General features: G+C 40.9%; 1 non-coding gene across 1 annotated transcript; it reads right to left on the bottom strand.

Annotated features, from left to right (window-relative positions):
• Window positions 1-3,558: 3,558 nt before the first annotated feature.
• LOC118657148 lies at window positions 3,559-3,662 on the bottom strand. The gene has a single exon (XR_004967884.1). It is a non-coding gene; the product is annotated as a U6 spliceosomal RNA (small nuclear RNA).
• Between the last annotated feature and the right edge of the window lie 14,297 nt (window positions 3,663-17,959).

The raw sequence follows: 17,959 nt of genomic DNA, 5'->3' as shown, positions 1-17,959 counted from the left end.
TATAGTGGCAACAAAGAGAAAGAGACAGGCAATTGGTAATGGAAGCAGATCTGGGTTCCCCAGAAGGAGCTCGGCACATAACTGCCAAGAGGGTGGACGTGAACTAGTAGAAGCTATGAGTAACATAAGCCAGGAGGTAGAGAAAAGATATTCAGAGTGAGGTGGTTGGTTGCTAGCAGCTGAGCTGGGAAACAGAGAAAGACAGTTGCTGAATCACGATAATGATGGAGGGTTGATGAATACAGCTGCTGGGAGTTAGCATGGTAACCTGGGTCCCTTGTCCCTGCAGCTGCATTGGTGCCTTCCAGTTCTGGGAATTGCATCCCAGGCTCTGTAGTACCTGCTGTTCAGCTTGACTATGCCCCATGGTACCTGGCTATATAGTCGAGATTCTGATTTTTCCTAATCTCATATCTCATATGTAACCTAGAGTAAACTGAAATTGCCTTGACACCAAAAAACAGGCACAGATATTCTGTTACACTTTGCATTACGTTTTTATTTATGTACCATACAGGAGTTAAATCCCTCTTGTGATGGGTGTGAATGAGGAAGAGTTTCTGTAAGATGAAGTAAGGCAAGCTGAATCATAGAACAACCATAAATTAGGGATATTTTTGCTTTGGGCTAATTTCTTTTTAAATGAGAGACCCCCCCAAAACTATATTTGTACAGTATTAAGCTTTCCAAATTGTTTATCAGTTGACCAAGCTGGTCAACATAGTAAAATTTTATATAAAATTATACTTCAAATGACATAATCTCATAGAACCCCAGTCAAAGCTCTTATCTTTATAATCTTGGCCTTATTTTTACTATAAACATCAGGAGATAAACACTGTAACAGTCCCAAATTGGGGAACTCTTCATAGGCCCCTTTGAATGGATCTTTGGAGAGACCTAGCACCCTTGGTGCCCTAATGAGGAACTAATTCTGGAGCCTCTGTTGTACTGCTTTTGTTGGTTGTTTGTTTTAAATCTCATTGCAAATTTTCTTGAAGCAAGTTTAGGCTCAAGGTATTTATTTACTTATGCCTTTGAAACCAAAACACTTTTATGTTGTTTTTTTTAACCAGTCTTGTATTTTATTATTTTTTTTCTGTCACAAACAAAGCACAATGAACATCTTGAACATAGAGCTTATGAACTTCAATAATCTCATAGAATATTTTCTGAGAAGTTAGGCAATTGGGTCATACAGTGCTTATAATTGGAATTTTAATAATAATTGGTCAATTTTACTCCAAGAAAAGTTATTTCACTCATATCCCCACCTATAATGAAGAGAGCACAGATGTCCCTATGACCTTGCCATTGTTCAATGTTATCAATTCTTTTTTTTTGAGCAGCTCTTTTATCAGCTTTGAAGTTTCTCTTAATCTCATCTGTAACTCTGGTGTGATACAAGCCGTGTCTATGTTTAAAATGCATGAATTAGGTGCTCTCTCTTCAGGGAGCATGCCCCAAGGCCCCCGGCCCCCCCACCCCCGCCTCCCTTCCCCACACATGTAAAAAATATATGAATTAGAAATAGAGTTACTGATTTGTTTTATCCGTAGGGTCTCCCAGCACACAGTTTCATCATACAGTATTAATGAATCTGGCTTGAATAGGGGCTTGAATGCTGAATTTGAATCCACAAAGTTAAAATTTTCCCCTTTTCAACAAATAAACTCTGTAATTTGCCTGGTAGCTATAGATTACAAGGATCACTAGAGCACCACTCCCTGCTTTTATAAGCTCCTTAAGAAATGAAGTATGTGCTATTAATATATGAAATATAAAATAAACATTTCAGAATCTACATGTCCAATGAATTACATAGTATGTCTTTGAAAGTTTTCTATTTTGTGATATGGATCACTTACACAAGTGATGGAAGTGCTGAGAACATTTTTGAAACCATAGAAATGATTTTGTTGGAGGATTTACTAGCCAGGTGCTACCCTTTCTTCTGTGGGGCAAACAATTCAAAGATGTTTCCATTAGTGCTTATTAATTACTTTAATTATACAGTAAGTTATTTCTGTTTTCTCCAAAGGACAGAAAGATCAAATCTAGAAAGTTGGTATAAGAATTAGGACAGATGGGAAATGTGAGATACTACATCCTATTCTTCAGTTCAGATCAAGTTAGTATAGAGGCTACTTCAGAAAATAACCCAAACAGACAAAACAACCAGAGTCAGTCAGATGTTGGGGGACCTGTGCCTTCTTGATAAGAAACAGCAGACCCCAAACAGGAATCACTTGTTCTAAGTCCCACTTAATACCTAATCTAAGTGGAGTTTCAGCCTTTTTTCCGGAGTGGAATTTTAAACCAGTCAGTTGGGATTTCCTGGTAATCTGCCCGATAAAACACCCTGCCTTCCTCTAAGGGGAGGTAACATTGTCTGAAATAATTTTCTTGTCCCAGTTTCTGCCTATAAAAAACCTTCCACTTTGTTCAGCTGCTAAGAGCACCTTTTATTTACTAGATGGGATTCTGCCCAATTCATGAATTGTTTAATAAAGCCAATTAAACCTTTAAATTTACTTGGTTGAGTTTTTGGTTCTTTAATAGTGTATAATGGGCCAAATTAGGACATGTACTTGGAATTAGGTGAAAGCATGCCATTGCTATTGAAAATCTAGTCACTGGAAGAATGAGTGTGGAGTTTTTTCCCACTCAACTCACAATTTTTTGTCAGTTAGACTATACCCAACATAAAAAAAGTCACCTGGGTTTTTGGGCAGACTAATAGCATTAGGGAAAAAAAAAATTAGTGTGTTCTGGAAGAGGCAAATTATGCCAAAAGTCAGTGGATTTGACAGTTTTATAAATTCCTAATGTTAGAAAGTTTTCCTGGAATTGGGACCTGAATGTAGAAGCAAGGTTATCTGAATTTATGGAATTGATGTAGGTACTCCTTGGTGCAGAGCAAAAATTTCCCATGGACCTTATAAATCTACAGCCAGTAAGAGGAATAAATAAATCAGAATTTACAGCTTCTATGAGTGGCAAAATTTGTCAGGAAGAGCTAGCTATTGAGTAATTAGCTTTTAAGAAGCAAAATATAAATCTCCTTTAGCTGTGGGAAAGGGAGGAGAGCCAGAGACAATCATATTTGAGATACTGGCCTAACATTGTATGGGGGAAAAATGGTTTTTTGTTTTGTTTTGTTCTTCTTATTTTTTAATTTAAAATATTTATTTATTAAATTGATTGGGGTGACATTGGTCAACATAAACATATAGGTTTCAGGTGTGGGTTTCTATGTTACAAGATCTGTATATTGTACCATATGCCCACCACCCAAAGTCAAATCTTCTCCTGTCACCTTATATTAGGCCCCCTTCTCCCTCCACCCCCTTCCCTCTGGCAGTCATCTCACTGCTGTTTGTGTTCACAAGTTTCAGTTTTATATCCCACATATGAATGAAATCATATAGTTCTTAGCTTTTTCAGCCTGACTTATTTAACTTAGCAGAATATTCTCAAGGTCCATCCATGTTGCAAATGGTGCTATTTCATCCTCTCTTCTGGAGGAGTAGTATTCCATTGTGCATATGTACCACAAAAAACATGGAATGCTTTACGAATTTTCGTGTCCTCCTTGCACAGGGGCCATACTATTCTCTGTATCATTTCAGTTGTAGTATAAGTGCTGTTCAAGTGAGCACTTATTATTATTTAAATCGAGGGAGATAAGGCTTATGGAGAGCCTCACGCTCCCAGGAGTCCTTAGGTGAAGGGTATGCACAATGAGGGAGGGCCCTTGGGATGTGAAGGAGCAGTTGCTTTGGCATGTGACTTATTTTGCTGCCCAAGAATGACAGATACACTGAAGAGACGTGTCACAGCTGAGATATGCATAAGGCAGAAGGCCAGAGCTAAGAAGAATGACAAATGAATGCATAAAGACTCATACTAGGTACTAGAACTACTATACCTACTACTGGGCTGATATTGACACTGTAGTGCCTAGATGCTGTGAATCTATTGGTCAGGTTTCTGATTTAAAAAATCCAGAAACAATGCTGTAACCGGTTTGGCTCAGTGGATAGAGCATCGGCCTGCAGACTCAAGGGTCCCAGGTTCGATTCCGGTCAAGGGCATGTACCTTGGTTGCGGGCACATCCCCAGTAGGAGGTGTGCAGGAGGCAGCTGATCGATGTTTCTCTCTCATCGATGTTTCTAACTCTCTTATCTCTCTCCCTTCCTCTCTGTAAAAAATCAATAAAATATATTTTTAAAAAAATCCAGAAACATTCTAGTTTTTACCTATCACCACAGACATTAGTATAGCCCAGGAGAATCAGGTAAGAATAGCCCTTTGCTGAGTCTCATCTTGTACCGCAGCGCCACCTATAGAACTCTTGTAGGAACTACATGCATAAGTTACCGAAGTCCTTTGGCATCCACAGATTAGAATCACAGAAATGATGGGACTTTAAAAGTCATTGAGCTAAGTTTCTACCCAATGCTTGAATCACTTTTATACCATATTTTATCAGCAGTTGTCTAACTTCTGTTGAGCCTCCTCAATGAATGGAAACACTCATTAAACAGTTCATTCTATTAATATTTTCACAGATTTCTACTTTTCACTCCATGCTTCACCACTCCCTTCTGCAGAATCTGGACCTCCTAATCTTAGGTCTTTCCAGGTGACTTGGTTTCATTTCATTGGCATCCCTCTTTGCAGACACTTTAGTGGTGGGTTCTGCCAAATCTGTTACCATTTGCTTTCCATCTTTCTAATTGTTGCTCATATCTCCTATTGATACGGAATTTTTGGACTGGAACCCGGATTCTTTGTTCACCAGAATTGAAGAATGAGTCCACGGACAGAAACTGGTATAGCAAAGGTGGAGATTTATTGAAGAACAAGTACAGACTCCCACATGGGGAGAGGGAAAGAGTCCCACAGAATGGGCTCCCAAGAAGGGAGGGGGAAAGGGTCCCACTGAGTTCATTTTCCTATGGCTTATAAAGGCTGCAGATCTTCCTGCCTTGATATCCCCTCTGATTGGCCACTATTCCCCTAGACTGGTTACTATAGTAACTCCTGGGCTCAAAGGTTGAACCTTACATGGGACATGTGAGGTTTTCCCCAAATCCTTCCTTATTGTTTTCCTATCCCCTTTGGGCTTTCTTCTTCTCCCTCTGAATGAAGGGCTTCCTTCTCTTTATTTTGTAAATATAGACCTTTTGCTGTTCCCAGCTCCCTCATTCTATGGAAATGTACCTGTTGCAGCTTTCCAGCTCCCCCATTCTATGGAACTATACCTTCTGCTGCTCTGCAGCCCTGTGCTTCCTCCATGGTTCCCCTAATTTCCAAAATGTCTAATATTTCCTAAACCTGTTCTATTTTACCCCCCAAATTCCTGTTTCACTATCTACTAATTCTCCTCTCTCATTCTCTTTGTCCTTGTGGACTTACATTTTTATTTAAAGAAAAATCTATCTACTGTCATTTTGGTAGATTTTAGAAGAGAGAATTAATAAGTATAGGGTTTTATATTTATACTAGATGCCTGGTGCATGAATTCATGCACTGGTGGGGTCCAGCCAGCCTGCCTGATGGGGGCCATCGGGGGCGGGCTGGCTGGGGGGGAGGGGCTGTGGGCATTCTGGTTGTTCTGCCGTTTGGTCTATTTGCATATTATCCTTTTATTATATAGGATAAGATTTATATTTATTCCAATTAAAATTTTTATTGTTCAATCTGGCTTTGGATCTTCACTCTGCCATTCAAGATATTGGCCACCTCTCCTACCCATTAAAGAAGGAGAAAAGCCAGCCAGCTGTCTTCTCAGCTACTTACTCAATGAACAGGACAAGTTTGAAGACAGAATCCTGGGGTATTAGAGACTCTGGGCTGACACTGATTCATAATTAGCATCTATCTTTGTGATCATCTGGGCCACATTCCTCCACCTCGTTCACAAGGTGAGAGTCTCTGTCAAATGCTGAGATCATGTGCTCTAGCAGAGTGTTGACAGCTTCCTCTGATTTGCCCATCTGGCAGAGTATAGATAAGAGGGGAAGTCCTGTTAATTCATTAAATCATGCCTGACTCCTAGGCATGTTTAATGCTCCCTGTTATTCTCTCTGTGTTTAAAGTGATGTTTGATAACCTGCCTGAAAATTGCAGTGCCCATCCCTGCCCTAGTTTCTAAGATTGTTTTTTTGATAATAAATAGCAACTCAGTTGATCACCATGTCCTTCCAGTAGGAGGCAGGGATGGAGTTCGTTGGGACCAGGAGGTTTGCACTAATGTAGTGAACCAGGTGCTCTCTAACTCTCTCCACCGGTTTAGACTTTTTTTTTTTAAATATATTTTATTGATTTTTTACAGAGAGAAGGGAGAGAGATAGAGAGCTAGAAACATCGATCAGCTGCCCCCTGCACATCCCCCACTGGGGAAGCGCCCGCAACCCAGGTACATGCCCCCGACCGGAATCGAACCCGGGACCCCTCAGTCCGCAGGCCGACGCTCTATCCACTGAGCCAAACCGGTTTCGGCGGTTTAGACTTTTAAGTCTTGTCTGAATGGGTGCTCTACTATTTTCTATCCAATCCTCTTTCTCCTTGATAGAGATGGAAGATGGGAGATAGGAGATGAAGGATTCCTGAACTATGTATCCACCCCAATTATCAATCTTTCACCTTCTTGTTATTATTACTTCTATATAATTTCAAAAAGTTATCCTGAACATTTAAGTAAAAAGAACATGTAGAGCACTTGGGTTTACAAGGAACTGTGTTATTTAACATTTCTGATCTTTATTAAATGGCTTTTTATTGGGTTGCCATATTGCAAACCTATGATTTGTACAGTTTCAAGTGGATCTCTTACCTTAGCAACTCATGATTTATTTATTTATTTATTCATTCATTCATTCATTCATTCATTCATTCATTTATTATCCTCACCCGAGGATATTTTTCCATTGATTTTTAGAGAGAGCGGAAGAGAGAGGGAAATATCGATGTGAGAGAAACACATCGATTGGTTGCCTCCTGCAAGCTCCCTGAACAGGGACCTGGTGGAGAAAGGGCCTGCAACCGAGGTATGTGCACTTGACTGGAATCAAACCCGGGACCCTTTGGTCCGCAGACCAACGCTCTATCCACTGAGCCAAATCAGCTAGGGTGCAACTCATGATTTAAACTCATTCTCAGGAATGAAGAAAAACGTTTCAAAATTCCTCATAGCTTCATTAAGTTATCTGCCTTTCACACACCTGGTATAGAATCTGAAGTGATTTGGCTGGGCAAGGGTGTTGAATTTCTTCCTTGTTCCCCTTAGGACCCATTCTCCATCTTTCTTCATTCTATTCTTTGCCCTGCAAGGCTGTCCTGCATGGATCACATCAAAGGCACCTATGTTCCCTGGCTTTCTGCAGGGGAGCATGGGATTGGGGTACTTATATCCCCGGTTCTTTCCTTCGAGGTTGCTATAGGCTGCGTGTCTCTCAACAGAAGGTCATTGCTCTTGTCTAGGCAGCCCACTCTATACTACTCTCTCTCTCTAGGTTCTGGCCCTTTGGGGACTGTGACAGCTCCACTGCTGCTATCTCTTATGGATTCCCAGTGTCCACTCACCCTTTTGTAATTAGTCCCTCAAACTTTCCTAACTTGAATAGACCATCTGTTTCCAATTTTTTGTGTGTGACTGATATAGAAAGTTTAAAACAAGGCTGAGGGAAGTTTCCTCTATTGTATCAGACTTATTGGATCATATGATGAAATATTATTGGACACGCTAGGAATTGGCTCTTTGTAGAATTTTTGGCACATCATAGTCAAAAATATAAAATAGTTTATAAATTTTTTAGATCAGAAAGTGAGAGAGCAGATTTTTGTGGATGACCTGCTGCTCTCCCATACTGCCGGCATTATTGGAATAAATGCTCAGATATTATACAAGAAAGAACGAAAGAAAGAAAGAAAGCCAAGTGAGATTATTTTCTCACAAGAACATCCATTAATTGAATTTTATGCTATAGAACATATTACTTATATTTTGTTTTCCAAATTGTTGTGTAAAAAATCCCCCCCCCCCCCTATATATAAGAGACTCCTAGGATATATAAGAGACTCCTACAAATGAGTGTGAAACAGACCAAAACAAGTAGGAAAATGGGCAAAGTCACAGATTGCAAATGCATATATAAAGATGCTCAACCTCACTAGTAATCTGGAAATTGCAACTAAAACAAGAAAGCACTTCATTCACATTAGAATGGCAAAAATGGAATGAAAAGTCATATAATATCCTGTGGGGCGTGGGTGTGAGGATAAATTGCTATAACCACTTTGGAAAATAATTTAGTGCTATTTGGGCAAGTTAAAAGTAAGCCCACTCTAAGATCCGCCTCTCAGCGAGAAAGTGCAATTCTCTAACTCACTTGAAATCCCACCCTCCTTCTTCTCTGCACCGTAGTCCCTCTCCCCTGTCCCAGCTCACAGTGCTCTCTGCATTTCTGGGGAGAGTCTGTGATTTGATAAAACCTCTTAGATTTGACTGGCCGCCCTGGTCCAAAGATTGAAAGGACAAAAATGGCTGATTCCAGAGTTAAACGTTCTTTAAAGCCAGGGACATGAAGAGTCTTTGCCACATTCTCTTCAAAGCATCTGAGTGCTTGCTCCCAAGCCCGTGGAACTGAGGAAGGAAAGGAAAGGGAAGAGTCTCCCACTGGCTGTGAGGCGTTGAGAGCTCTGCTCCTTATCACCTCCGCACACTCTCACCCAGTTGGCCTTTCTTGAAAACGAATTTCACAACATTTGCCACCTAATAACTCAACATGTGTGTGATTTCCTGTCAGTTTAACTTCTCCAAACTTTTGTTTAACAATAACCAGAAATTCTCAGAAATAGGAGGATAGTGCAACACTGCTCTTCCTTGTCACCATCCTGTCATCTCCCTGGAGTTCCTGAAATAATACAACTGATGGCTCTGAGCAGAGGCCAGAAGTCAGGATGGGGCAGGAGGCCCTCCCTGCCTGGCCCCCCTGACCTGGATCTGTCTATTTCTTTGTCCTGCCAGCCCTCACGAGTCTATTATTTGATACTATTAGTGCATCCTCTTGATGAGTGACATTTCCTAATTTTTTTCCAACAGGGCCTGTTCTATACTTAGTGGCAGCTAAAAAAAAAAGTTGCCTGCTGACAGCTGCTGGTGGGCTGACGGGGCCACGGAAAGGTGGTGTCCTGGGAAGAAGGCAGCCCTTCCCACCTCCAGGTTGGACTGAATTTCTAAGTGCAAACATATATCTTATTTTCTTTTTGGACTTGGAAGTCACTTTCTTGAGATAAGCAAGAAGATCTCCTCACTGGCTTGCCAAGTAAGTGCTTCTGCCTGAAGTCTTGTAATTGAACACTGTTTATTAACAAAATCATGTATTTGAGAGTTGAAAGGCTCATTTTGTCCAACTTAAAAACCCCCACACTCAACCATTATTAAGAGCATTAAAAAATGCATATATTTTTATTGATTTCAGAGAGGAAGGGGGAGGGAGAGAGAGATAGAAACATCAATGATGAGAGAGAATCATTGATTGGCTGCCTCCTGCACGCCCCTTACTGGGGATTGAGCTTGCAACCCAGGCATGTGTCCTTGACTGGAATTGAACCTGGGACCCTTCAGTCTGCAGGCCGACACTCTATCCACGGAGCCAAACTGGCTAGGGCTCATTTTGTCCAACTTTTTTGATTTTGCAGATGAGGAAAGAGGCCCAGAGACATTAAGAGTAACAGTAACAGCCCTGACCGGTTTGGCTCAGTGGATAGAGCGTCGGCCTGCGGACTCAAGGGTCCCGGGTTCGATTCCGGTCAAGGGCATGTGCCTTGGTTGCGAGCACATCCCCAGTAGGGAGTGTGCAGGAGGCAGCTGATCGATGTTTCTCTCTCATCGATGTTTCTAACTCTCTATCCCTCTCCCTTCCTCTCTGTAAAAAATCAATAAAATATATTTTTAAAAAAAAAAAAAAAAAAAAAAAAAGAGTAACAGTAACATTAGTTTATCTTACATAACATAACTCAAAAGCACTATTGACTCCATTTTACAGAAGAGGAAAGGGCTGATCAGAGATGAGGTGACTGGCCCAGGTTAGCCCAGTGAGTCAGATAGAGAGTCTGGACTTGAAGCCAGGTTTCCTCATTCCTACTATGATGCCTTTTGATGGGCACAACACAGCTTTTGGGCACGGGAGGGGACTTTGGAAATAGCTAGGCCAGCTGTCCGGAGCCCCACTGTGTCTATACTTGTGGATCCAATGCACTAGTAAGAAATCATACGCATTAAAAAATGAAATGCTATTTGTGTGTTCTTCATTAGTAAAGCACATGGTATAAAATTCAAGAGTTACAAAGGGTGTGACATGAAAGAAAGCCTCCCTCATACTCCTATCCCCCAGCCATCTAGTTCCCCTCCTTCAGATATGTGCTATATTTGGGTAAACAAATGCATACATATACGTATATACATTTTTCATAAGAAATGGAAACATACTTTACCTTGGTCTCTACTTTGCATTTAACATTTTTCATGCATGTTGGATGTCAGCCCTTGTCAGCACACACAGAGCTGCTTTACTTCCTTTTAGTGGCTGCAAGTATTCCATTGAATGGACGTGTCACATTTTACTTAGCCTGTCCTCTCCTGATGGACATCAGGTGGTGTCCATTCTTAGGCTACTGCTGGGAAGAATGCAGCACACAGTATACATTTTCATATATATGTGCTAGGATGCCTAGCCAGGGTTGGTGAACTGTATAGCCTGTGGGCCAAGTTCAACCTGCCATTTGTTTTTGTTGAACATATGTGCCCACTTGTTTACATATTTTCTGTGGCTGCTTTCATGCTACAACAGCAGAGTAGTTGCAACAGTGATACATGTCCAGAGACCTAAACTCCCTGCCCTGGTCCTTTAAAGGAAAAGTTTGCTTGCCTCACATCTATAGAACATTGCCGGGTCAAGGGTTTTGCATTGTACACTTGATAGTCAATGGCCCAAATTCTCTTTGCAGAAATTGTACTGGTTTATTCTCCCACTGGCAGCAGTTTTTCCTCATGTTCTCACCAACATAGTTCATTGAACCTTTCCATCTTCTCCAGTCTCATAGAAAACCTTCTTTTCCTTCATGTGCTTCGCATTTCTCTGGTTGGGGGAGGGTGGAACCTACGAGGGAAAGAGAAATGAATGCGAAGTAAATGATCGGGTCTTGATTCTTAGATGAGAGTAACGGAACTTCACCCCACTAAACAAACTAATCAGAGACCCTACTGCGCATGCCAGCTTGGCCATCCCAGGTCTCTCGGTCCCTCTCTTGCTTCCTGGCTGGAAAATGGATTCTGAGCAGCACCTGCTTCCTTGCCTTGCTCTACTCATAATTCGTCACCAAGCACACTGTGAGCAGCTGCTAGGCGGGAAAGGTGAGTTCTGGTTTCAACCCTGGAGACGTGGAACTTATATTTTGGCAAACTCCTACACACAAGAAGGCCAGCCTCTAACCAATGCCCACAAGTGCTAGCCTATGGGGAGGAAGCACCTTTCAATTGAGCGGGGGCGGGGGTGGGGGGAGCGAGCAGAGATGAGCCGGCTTCTCTTCCTCTTGGGGTTTAGGCTGTGTTGTTTTTGGAAGCACATACATGTTTGTTGTTGGAAGTGATGTGTGAGAGAGCAGGAGCTTCAGCAGTTTCCAACTAGAGTCAAGAGTCACATCTATTTCTCTCCCCAGCAGGGAGGCAAGCGCTGAGGCCAGTGAATTGAGGTCACAATTTAGCATTTGCAGGTCCTTGTTTTTCTCTTGTTTAGAATGGAGGTTGGTCCTTGATCTGGTGCTAAAAGGCTCCGGCTATGGGCCAGGGGGCAGCTGCATCTTGAGTTTGTCAAATTTAAAGATAAATTGCTTTGAGAATAAAGCTTTATTCCAAAATGATAGCAAGGAACTAAAGTTTTGTAGCTAATGAGGTTGAAGAAAGGCTCCTCAACAAGTAACTAAATACTGAAAATGTGGTAAGGCAGTAATAACATTTCAGTAGATAAAAATTAGATTTTTAAGTTCCCAGAGAGGAACTATTGGAAACAACTGTGCTCAATTAATGTGGTAAATCCATTTAATGGAATAGCATAGGCTGTTAAAAGAATACAACAGATCCATATGTCCATATATGGAATCTTTTCCAAGAAATCGATAAGTGTGAAAGTCAAGGTAAGGGATGGTAAGTGTCTTACATCAGTATTTCTGGAAGCAAAGACTGAGACAGGGATTCTTGTGCTTTAGGGGGCATTGCTCCCAGGAGCAGGCGAGGAAGGAAATGGAGTAGGGCGATTGGGGGGTGGGGGGAAAGCGAAACAAGGGGGTGGTCTCAGTGGACATTTGCTTCAGCCTGATCTCACTGGGGTCTCTGGAGTGTGAGCTGTACCACAGCCGTCCAACCTTTTGTAGCCCTGTCAGTTGCAAGGATTGGCCATAAGGATTCTCTGTGGAAAGGGGGCAACTGTGAACTATTACTAGCCAGCCGCCCAGCAGCCGGGGTATGGGTGCGCTGGCTGTGAGGGGTCTGGGCAGAACTCCTGCAGCAGCTGCAGAAGCCATGCTGGCATTTGTGGGGAAGGATAGATGTGTGCATGTATGCGCTTGCACGTGCCTGGGAACTGTAAGAGCAGAGGCTCTTATGCTGGAATCCATGGACCCCCATAGACCTCTCAGGTAGAACCATATTTCAATATAATTGGTTTCCTTTGCAATCCTTTGTATTTTATTTTACATATATGTTCAAGCGCTATTCTAAGAGGAGCATCCATAGGCTTCATCAGATAGCTAAGGGGTCCATGCTACACACACACAAAGAGTTACAAGAAAGTGATAAGAGTGCTTGCTTGGGTGGGTGTGGGAGAGGTGGGGACTACAGGGTTGGGTCAGGAAGGGGAGAGAGATTTCCTATTCTTGGCATATCCCTTTGTACCATTGGAATATTCTCTACGTGCATGGATTATATTTTAAAAAGATATATAAAAAAATTTATTTTAAAAGTTACCTACTAGCCCTAACCGGTTTGGCTCAGTGGATAGAGCGTCAGCCTGCAGACTCAAGGGTCCCAGGTTCGATTCCGGTCAAGGGTATGTACCTTGGTTGCAGGCACATCCCCAGTAGGGGATGTGCAAGAGGCAGCTGATCGATGTTTCTCTCTCATCGATGTTTCTAACTCTCTATCCTTCTCCCTTCCTCTCTGTAAAAAATCAATAAAATATATTAAAAAAAATAAAAGTTACCTACTGCTCTAAAGAACCAGGGAAGAAAGGATGGATGGATATGGGAAAAAGTATCCCTCAAATGAACCTGACTTTTTTCTGTTTTTCCTTTTCACTCTAATTTCCTGGACACTTTTTGTACCATTTCTCCGATGACCTGCTTTCCTCTTCAAAAAGCCCCTTATCTCCCTAACGCCTGCATTTGATTTTGAAGCTGTTTTTGCCCTCTTGGATAGAAGCCTGCATAATTATCTTTCACTAAATTTCCCCCTACTCGTAATCAAGAGATGACTAACGTGTAAAGTCATTTCTTCACATAAATGCATATATTTGCAAAATACATTACTTTAGTCTGCATGATACTTTTGTGGGCCAAAAGCATGCCTTTAAATAAAGAAAATATTTCTATAATGAGAATAAATGTTGGGGGTTGTTTCTTGCTCAATATTCTTTGAGGTTTTTAATCAGAACAGGTTGGAGGACATTTGATGTCTCTTTATTCATAATACATTTCTAAAAAGTCAAGATTTACTAAATCCTACCTCTTGGGATTTTAAAATGAATGTGCGCTCTCCACCACTTTTGTTGCCAAGGGAGCTCACATCTGCCCTGGAAAACCTCCCTGTGGAGCGATGTCAGCAGAGATAAATGAATGAGAGTACATGCGGTTCTGTAATAATAGTGCAATTTGGCTAAAGGGTGACATCATCTTTTTGCTGTCGTATCTGCCATCCTAAGCAGCAATAAGCCCAGCCTAGCTAGAGAATGAATCATAAGGAGAGTACATTGGCACGGTGGGATTAAACATAACAAATGGAAAATAAAATTTAAAAAGGGGGCAGTTTTGCATCTATACTGTCCAAATGTATTTTTTATTATGGGAGGTTTTAATTTAATTACCACCTCATAATGTGCCACTGTTTTTGGATTATGTGGAACAATGCAAAGCTTCTTTCCTAATAGCTGGTTTGCTGTAGATACACGTGTATATAAATAGGAATTGATTTTAGTCTTTAAAGGGCACATTTAAATGCTGGCAGGTAAAATGCCTTTATCAGTTCAATCCACTCACTGTGATTCCACGTGCCTCCCTGTGACAGTTGCAGGAGGGTTGGCTGGGTTTTATTTGGATGCAAGAGAGGAATGTCACTGTCCTTTATGCTGATTAACCCTGGACGCAGCTTGTTTCTGAGGAGGTCAGTATGTGACTCTGCGTTGGTTCTCCAGGGGCTGCGTTAGTATGAAGTCATTGCTTTTGTTTGTTTTCTTTTTAAGTAACAGCTTTATTGAGATAGAATCCACATGCAAAAATATCGCTTCTGTTAACCAATTTAAAAAATATTTTTATTGATTTCAGAGAGGAAGGGAGAGAGAGGGAGAAACATCAGTGATGAGAGAGAATCATTGATTGGCTGCCTCCTGCAGGCCCACACTGGGGATTGAGCTTGCAACCTGAGTATGTCCCCTGACCAGGAATTGAACCCACAACCTCCTGGTTCATAGGTCGATGCTCAACCACTGAGCCACGGCTAATTTTTCAGACTGCAACCTTAGCATCTCCCTATCTTCTAATGTCACAGGCATCAGGTGTTTTTCTGCAAAGGCATTGATAATGACTATGAGGGATAAATATTGCAGATGGGTCAAATCAAAAGAATCAAATTTCAAAGCCAGATTAAAGAGTCATGAAAAGGAGGGAGAAGCAGAAATGAAGGAACAAAAGAATTACAGAAGTAAAATGAGCAGTTGATTATTTCTCTTAAAAAGAAATCTGTTGTTTGAATAAAGAACAAAGAACTTTCATTGTTGGCTCCCCACATAGCTGTGTCTTTTTTGAGCAGCAAGTCCCAGGATCAAGAAACCATAAAGAACTTAGACTTTAATACACATCAACAAAAAATTTACACGGCAATTTCATTTCCAAAGCACATTTGCATATTATCACAGGTAAAATGATGTTTTCGCAAACACCATTTTTAATATAGGATTATATTTGCAGAAGCTATTTTCCTGGCCTAGGGAACAAATAGTTCATTGAAACAGAACTTTGCTGATCTGGTTTCAAAGAATCCTATTATTTGAAAAATTATGTGGAACAGATGGGATCAGAAGTTCCTGAACACAGAATAGGCATAACTAGTAATGAAAATGTTCTTTTGGTATAGTATTATGTTTTATGTTTTAAAAAAATATTAGTATGCAAGGAACTTGGGCAAGAACAGAAAAGAGGTAGAAATAATACTTTATATTTGAATACGTTTTATACTTTCCAAATGCCACTTAAGTTTGTTAGCAACTTTTATTCTCATTTTATTGATGAAGAACTTGCTTCTAATGTGTTAAAACTGACAGAAGATTCAACTTAAACTGGCTTAAGCAATACAAGGTCTCTCTCTGTCTCCCTCCCTCTCTCCCTTTCTCCCTCTCTCCTTTCCTCCCTCATCTCTCCTCACAGAATTGAAAAGTCCAGGACAGGAAGTAGCTTTGTGTGCCTTAAAAGAGATGTTCAATTGATACCAGAGGGCCCAATTTCTCTTGACAGTTCCCAGCTCTGTTATCTTAATATGTAGTTTACTTCTAACACAGGATGGTTGTAGTAGTTTTAAGTTTATATCCTCCACTCTAAATCCAGTAGAAAAAGAGAGTACTTCTTTCTTACAGTACTAGCAAAAGTCTAGATTGTGTCTCATTGCCTCAGATCGGATCATGTATTCAACCCTGAACCAATCACCATGGCCAGAAGGATGAGGCCTTCTTATTAGCCAGGCTGGAGACAATGACCCCTGGACTGAATGCATGGAGAAGGGTCAGGGATGGCTTTCCACAGGTAAAGGGGGCATTTCCCGTCCCCAGTTTTATTGAGATATAATTGAAATCTAACATTGCATAAGTTAAAATGACCTAGTTTTACATCTCCAGTGCAGTCTGTTACATAGCTCCCATGATTCCCAGTATTTTCTATGTGAATGGTGCCCCCTAGAACTGTGCAACTTGGAGAGCAGACTAATAGAATATTAATCTGATATTCACATGACTTTTTTTTTGTAACTGTATTTTATTTATTTATTTATTTATTTATTTATTTATTTTTTAAATATATTTTATTGATTTTTTATAGAGAGGAAGGGAAAGGGATAGAGAGTTATAAACATCGATGAAAGAGAAACATCGATCAGCTGCCTCCTGCACACCCCCCACTGGGGATGTGCCCGCAACCCAGGTACATGCCCTTGACCGGAATCGAACCTGGGACCCTTGAGTCCTCAGGCTGATGCTCTATCCACTGAGCCAAACCGGTTAGGGCTGTAACTGTATTTTAAACTTTTTCAGGGTAAGGGTTATATTATGTTAGTTTTTGTGTCCTTATGCACAGTGTTTATCATGCCGACTTTCCTTCAATCAAAATTCAGAAGACTTATTTAATTGAGTTATTGAAATAGCTTTCCTGGTGAGATTATTAAATTAACTTGTACACTGTTATGGGAGAAGCTGGATACAGATTCCTTATCCGTCATGGTGAGGAAGTGAAGGGGAAGATGGAGAATCCATTTTTATAAAGCTCTCCAGGTGATTCTCTTCAGAGCATTTATGATTTTTTTGCCTCAAGATTTCAGCATGTAAATAAATATCAGGCAGGAGATTGATGGACATAAAACTCTTCAATGTACCACAAGAGGCCAAAGAAGTGATGTTAAAGTGAAGGCTCATTAGAAATCTTAGTAGAACAGAATACAACTATAAACACTCAAAAAGAACATAATAAATAAGAATTAAAATGGAAGAGACAGATTTTGGTTAAATCATGATGTTTCAGTTATCTATAGCTAAATAACAAATCTCTTCTAAACTGGGTGGCTTAAAATGACAAGTATTTACTATTGCTCATGATTACATGGGGTGCTGTAACTCCAGTCACTCACGCAGCTGCATTTAGCTGGGAGCTTGGCTGGGGCTACACTAAGATGGCCTCATTGTCAAAAGCCTCTCTCCGTGTATGTCTCATTGTCCATCTTTACAAGCAAGATGTCTGGTTTCCAAGGGGAGGAGCAGAAGCTGCCAGTTCTCTTAACTGGGCTTAGAATTCTGTCTCAGGACGACACTGCTGCTACATATTTTGGACAAGATAAGTGACGGGGCCAGACAGATTTAGGGGGAGGAGGAAGGGAAATAGACTCCACCTCTCAGTGTGAGGAGAGCGTACAGGGAGTGGAGGAGTTGTTGGTGACCATATTTGGGTGCTGTCTATGACAGATATTCATAGTTACATCTGATATACACAGAAAGAAGTGGCCATACATTTGGACCACCTAAACCTAAGCCCCAAAACAACAGGATCCATACAATGAAATGCTATTCAGCAATGAAGAGGAATAAAATACCTATACATTCTAAAACATGGATGCTCCTCAAAAACATCATGCTTAGTGAAAGAAGCCAGACACAAAGGACCACCTACTATATGATTCCATTCATATGAAATGTCAACAAGACAACTCTAAGGAGACAAAAAGTAGATTAGTGGTCATCTGGGACTGGTGGTAGGAATGGGGATTAACTGTAAATGGGCATGAGAAATCTTATTTGGGTGATAAAAATGCTCTGCAACTAGGTTATGGTGATGGTGACACAATTCAGTAAATTTGCTAAAAATCATTGAATTGTACACTTAGGAGGAGTAAAACTCATGGTATAGAAATTATCTACACTAATA

Source organism: Myotis myotis, unplaced genomic scaffold (genome assembly GCF_014108235.1).
Source record: "Myotis myotis isolate mMyoMyo1 unplaced genomic scaffold, mMyoMyo1.p scaffold_m19_p_5, whole genome shotgun sequence".
NCBI lineage: Eukaryota > Metazoa > Chordata > Mammalia > Chiroptera > Vespertilionidae > Myotis > Myotis myotis.
This window is presented reverse-complemented; position numbering and strand designations above follow the sequence as displayed.